This window comes from Schistocerca serialis, chromosome 11 (assembly GCF_023864345.2).
Source record: "Schistocerca serialis cubense isolate TAMUIC-IGC-003099 chromosome 11, iqSchSeri2.2, whole genome shotgun sequence".
NCBI lineage: Eukaryota > Metazoa > Arthropoda > Insecta > Orthoptera > Acrididae > Schistocerca > Schistocerca serialis.
The window spans coordinates 158,246,742-158,252,741 of NC_064648.1; the positions used below are offsets into that span (position 1 = coordinate 158,246,742).

The 6,000-nt window shown below is 48.1% G+C and overlaps 1 pseudogene; it reads left to right on the forward strand.

Moving 5' to 3' along the window:
- The first annotated feature begins 726 nt into the window (after positions 1-726).
- On the forward strand, positions 727-844 carry LOC126427536 (5S ribosomal RNA; annotated as a pseudogene).
- Positions 845-6,000: the final 5,156 nt, after the last annotated feature.

The window sequence follows — 6,000 nt, forward strand, 5'->3', positions numbered from 1 at the left end:
TCTGCCTCGGTGCCAATGATGGTCGTATGCGTGTTTGGCGCCGTGCAGGTGAGCGCCACAATCAGGACTGCATACGACCGAGGCACACAGGGCCAACACCCGGCATCATGGTGTGGGGAGCGATCTCCTACACTGGCCGTACACCACTGGTGATCGTCGAGGGGACACTGAATAGTGCACGGTACATCCAAACCGTCATCGAACCCATCGTTCTACCATTCCTAGACCGGCAAGGGAACTTGCTGTTCCAACAGGACAATGCACGTCCTCATGTATCCCGTGCCACCCAACGTGCTCTAGAAGGTGTAAGTCAACTACCCTGGCCAGCAAGATCTCCGGATCTGTCCCCCATTGAGCATGTTTGGGACTGGATGAGACGTCTTCTCACGCGTTCTGCACGTCCAGCACGAACGCTGGTCCAACTGAGGCGCCAGGTGGAAATGGCATGGCAAGCCGTTCCACAGGACTACATCCAGCATCTCTACGATCGTCTCCATGGGAGAATAGCAGCCTGCATTGCTGCGAAAGGTGGATATACACTGTACTAGTGCCGACATTGTGCATGCTCTGTTGCCTGTGTCTATGTGCCTGTGGTTCTGTCAGTGTGATCATGTGATGTATCTGACCCCAGGAATGTGTCAATAAAGTTTCCCCTTCCTGGGACAATGAATTCACGGTGTTCTTATTTCAATTTCCAGGAGTGTATTTTTACTATAGGGGAAATTACCCAACGGCCTTGCCTCAGTGGTAACACCGGTTCCCGTCAGATCACCGGAATTAAGCGCTGTCGGGCTGGGATAGCACTTGGATGGGTGACCATCCGGTCTGCCGAGCGCTGTTGGCAAGCGGGGTGCACAGCCCTTCTGAGCCAAACTGAGGAGCTGCTTGATTGAGGAGTAGCGGCTTCGGTCTCCGAAACTGACAAACGGCCAGGAGAGCAGTGTGCTGACCACATGCCCCCGACCCCCCCTCCCCCCCACATCTACATCTACATCTACATACATACTCCGCAATCCACCAAACGATGCGTGGCGGAGGGTACCTCGTACCATAACTAGCATCTTCTCTCCCTCTTCCACTCCCAAACAGAACGAGGGAAAAATGACTGCCTATATGCCTCTGTACGAGCCCTAATCTTTCTTATCGTTGTGGTCTTTCCGCGAAATGTAAGGTGGCGGCAGTAAAATTGTACTGCAGTCAGCCTCAAATGCTGGTTCCCTAAATTTCCTCACTAGCGATTCACGAAAAGAACGCCTCCTTTCCTCTAGAGATTCCTACCCGAGTTCCTGAAGCATTTCCGTAACACTCGCGTGATGATCAAACCTACCAGTAACAAATCTAGCAGCCCGCCTCTGAATTGCTTCTATGTCCTCCCTCAACCCGTCCTGATAGGGACCCCAAATGCTCGAGCAGTACTCGAGAATAGGTCGTATTAGTGTTTTAGAAGCGGTCTCCTTTACAGATGAACCACATCTTCCCAAAATTCTACCAATGAACCGAAGACGACTATCCGCCTTCCCCACAACTGCCATTACATGCTTGTCCCACTTCATATCGCTCTGCAATGTTACGCCCAAATATTTAATCGACGTCACTGTGTCGAGCGCTACACTTCTAATGGAGTATTCAAACATTACAGGATTCTTTTTCCTATTCATCTGCATTAATTTACATTTATCTACATTTAGAGTTAGCTGCCATTCTTTACACCAATCACAAATCCTGTCCAAGTCATCTTGTGTCCTCCTACAGCCACTCAACAACGGCACCTTCCCGTACACTACAGCATCATCAGCAAACAGCCGCACACTGCTATACACCCTATCCAAAAGATCATTTATGTAGATAGAAAACAACAGCGGACCTCACACACTTCCCTGGGGCATTCCAGATGATACCCTCACCTCCGATTACGCCTGTCTGCTGAGGATGACACGGCGGTCGGTCGGAGGGGCTGAGTGGACGGAGTTTACGCTACGTTTACATAGGAGCACCCAGTTCGGAATTCAGCACTAAACAAGGGCAGGCCTTCCCATTTTTGTGGCAGTCCTGTCTTTCCCACAAGTGGCAGATGCGCACACAAAACGAAGCAATACAGGGCTATTACAAATGATTGAAGCGATTTCATAAATTCACTGTAGCTCCATTCATTGACATATGGTCACGAAACACTACAGATACGTAGAAAAACTCGTAAAGTTTTGTTCGGCTGAAGCCACACTTCAGGTTTCTGCCGCCAGAGCGCTCGAGAGCGCAGTGAGACAAAATGGCGACAGGAGCCGAGAAAGCGTATGTCGTGCTTGAAATGCACTCACATCAGTCAGTCATAACAGTGCAACGACACTTCAGGACGAAGTTCAACAAAGATCCACCAACTGCTAACTCTATTCGGCGATGGTATGCGCAGTGTAAAGCTTCTGGATGCCTCTGTAAGGGGAAATCAACGGGTCGGCCTGCAGTGAGCGAAGAAACGGTTGAACGCGTGCGGGCAAGTTTCACGCGTAGCCCGCGGAAAATTGGCTCATGCCACAACTGGAGACCGACAGCGCCGACTTCATCTTTCAACAGGATGGTGCTCCACCGCACTTCCATCACGATGTTCGGCATTTCTTAAACAGGAGATTGGTAAACCGATGGATCGGTCGTGGTGGAGATCATGATCAGCAATTCACGTCATGGCCTCCACGCCACGCTCTCCCGACTTAACCCCATACGATTTCTTTCTGTGGGGTTATGTGAAAGATTCAGTGTTTAAACCTCCTCTACCGAGAAACGTGCCAGAACTGCGAGCTCGCATCAACGATGGTTTCGAACTCATTGATGGGGACATGTTGCGCCGAGTGTGGGAGGAACTCGATTATCGGCTTGATGTCTGCCGAATCACTAAAGGGGCACATATCGAACATTTGTGAGTGCCTAAAAAAACTTTTTGAGTTTTTGTACGTGTGTGCAAAGCATTTTGAAAATATCTCAAATAATAAAGTTATTGTAGAGCTGTGAAATCGCTTCAGTCATTTGTAATAACCCTGTATATTTGTATGAAGACCGTGTGTTGGCAGCTGGTCACTCTCACGCCAGACAGGAATGTGCCTGCGGTAGTGACGAGAGACGTCACACTTCCTGTGGTTTAGTCGTCCTGCGGTAGATTTCCGCCGCGCTAGTCGTTATATTGTTTCTCTGCTTCTGTTTGCTCTCCAGTATCCTCGGCAGACGATGGATCCGGTAGTTGCGTCGCTCGTCGCTCTGCTGGTGACAAATGGGACCTCGGTGCTGGACTGCACCTGCGTCCACCTCAACGACATGGCCGACCGCGAAAACCGCTGGGTATACAGAGCCAGTTACGGCGAACTAGACATATGGCAGCAGCTATGTCAATATTTCGGTAAGTGCTCTTCCGCGCAGTACGGATTCCCAAAGCAGTATGTACAGTGTATTCTTCAACCACTCGGAGGCGGCTCGGGATGCACACGCTATTATCAAAGCAGGTCACACGTTTCCAGCCCGACTATGTTTATCAGGGGCAGACTGCACTTCATTGTCAACCTTTTCGGTCAGTGGACTTCGTTCACACTTTCACGAGTGGAAAGATTCGAGGCGTGTTTTTTAAGTAAGTACCGTTTTGAAATTTAAAAAAAAATGTACTAAGATATCTCAATAATTTTATTTTTACATGAAAGCCTGTACTTTAAGCTACTTTTCTACAGGGTGAAAAGTATTTAAACCGACAAACTCTGGGAGGTTATAGTTGTAGTTGTGGTCTTCAGTACTGAGACTGGTTTGATGCAGCTCTCCATGCTACTCTATCCTGTGTAAGCTTCTTCATCTCCCAGTACCTACTGCAGCCTACATCCTTCTCAATCTGCTTAGTGTATTCATCTCTTGGTCTCCCTCCACGCTGCCCTCCAATACTAAATTGGTGATCCCTTGATGCCTCAGAACATGTCCTACCAACCGGTCCCTTCTTCTAGTCAAGTTGTGCCACAAACTCCTCTTCTCCCCAATTCTATTCAATACCTCCTCATTAGTTATGTGATCTACCCATATAATCTTCAGCATTCTTCTGTAGCACCACATTTCGAAAGCTTCTATTCTCTTCTTGTCTAAACTACTTATCGTCCACGTTTCACTTCCATACATGGCTACACTCCATATAGGGGACATCAAAACAAATATTTTTCCCTAATGTCATTTTTTCCTATGAGGAGTATTTAAACCGCTAGAGGATTTGCCTCTGGCGGCAAATTAATTAAACCAAGAAACACTTTTCCATTTTTTTATGACCAAGAGACAACACATTGACACAGCCCAATTTCAGTTACAGTAGATTTTCAAAAATGCCTCCATTGACACGTAAACTAAGGTTACACCGTCGGATCATATTCTGTGTGGCACGGGTAAAAACCCCAGGAGTATCCTGAATTGCTGCTGCTGGTTCTACTATCAGGGCAACCAGATCCACTTCTGATGCAACAGGAGTTCCGTAAACAACTCTCCCCACACAAAAAAGTCCAGAGGGGACATATTTGGGGATCGAGCAGGCCAAGGTACAGGACCACCTCTGCCAATCCACGTTTCTGGGAACCGTCGGTCCAGGAATCGACGCACACGACGAGTGAAATATGCCGGCGCCCCGTCATGTTGGAACCACATGCGTTGTCTTGTAGGGAGAGGGACGTCTTCCAGCAATTCTGGCAATGCTCTGTCGAGAAAACTGTAACAGTGCCTGCCATTTAATGCCCTAGGTAGCAGATACGGCCCAATTAAACAGTCCCCAATAGCACCGACCCACACATTAACGAAGAACCGCACTTGGTGAGTGCTAGTAACTGTGGCATGTGGGTTAACCTCACTCCAAACATGCGAATTGTGCATGTTGAAGACTCCATCACGCCCGAACGTTGTTTCACCGGTAAACAACACAGACGATGGAAAAGTAGGATGCATTTCACACTGTTCCAGGTACCACTGCGAAAATTGCGCTCTGTGTGGATAATCAACTGGTTCCAGGTTGTGGACACGCTGTAAGTGAAGTGGAAGTAACAATTTCTCTCAAAGGACTGTTCTTACACTCGTCTGATTCGTCCCCATGTTAAGTGCAATTGCACGAGTGCTGATTGACGGAACCCGCTCCACATGCTGCAAGACAGCTTCCTCAAATTGCAACGTTCTTACCGTGCGACGGCGTCCCTGTCCAGGTAATCTGCTAAATAACCCGGTCTCACGCAGACGTTGGTACACAGCAGCAGAGGTCGTATGATGCGGGATACGGCGATTAGCATATTGTTGTTGATAAACCCGCTGTGCAGCTCGTCCGTTGTGGTGCGCTACGTAGTACGCACCAACCATATAAGTGTACTCACACTCCAGGTGTATCGCTCCATTAGTAAACAGAGACAATACACTACTACACTGGTGGACAGCAGTTGCCTACAACTGAAGAGCGTAATACGGCCTCCACCGGTTTAAATAATCCTCCTAGGAAAAAATGACATTAGACAACGGATTGAGTGCCAAATAGGAGGAACAAAGTTAGAACAGGTGGACGGTTTCAAGTACTTAGGATGCATATTCTCACAGGATGGCAACATAGTGAAAGAACTGGAAGCGAGGTGTAGCAAAGCTAATGCAGTGAACGCTCAGCTACGATCTACTCTCTTCTGCAAGAAGGAAGTCAGTACCAAGACTAAGTTATCTGTGCACCGTTCAATCTTTCGACCAATTTTGTTGTATGGGAGCGAAAGCTGGGTAGATTCAGGTTACCTTATCAACAAGGTTGAGGTTACGGATATGAAAGTAGCTAGGATGATTGCAGGTACTAGTAGATGGGAACAATGGCAGGAGGGTGTCCACAATGAGGAAATTAAAGAAAAACTGGGAATGAACTCTATAGATGTAGCAGTCAGGGCGAACAGGCTTAGATGGTGGGGTCATGTTACACGCATGGGAGAAGCAAGGTTACCCGAGAGACTCATGGATTCAGCAGTAGAGGGTAGGAGGAGT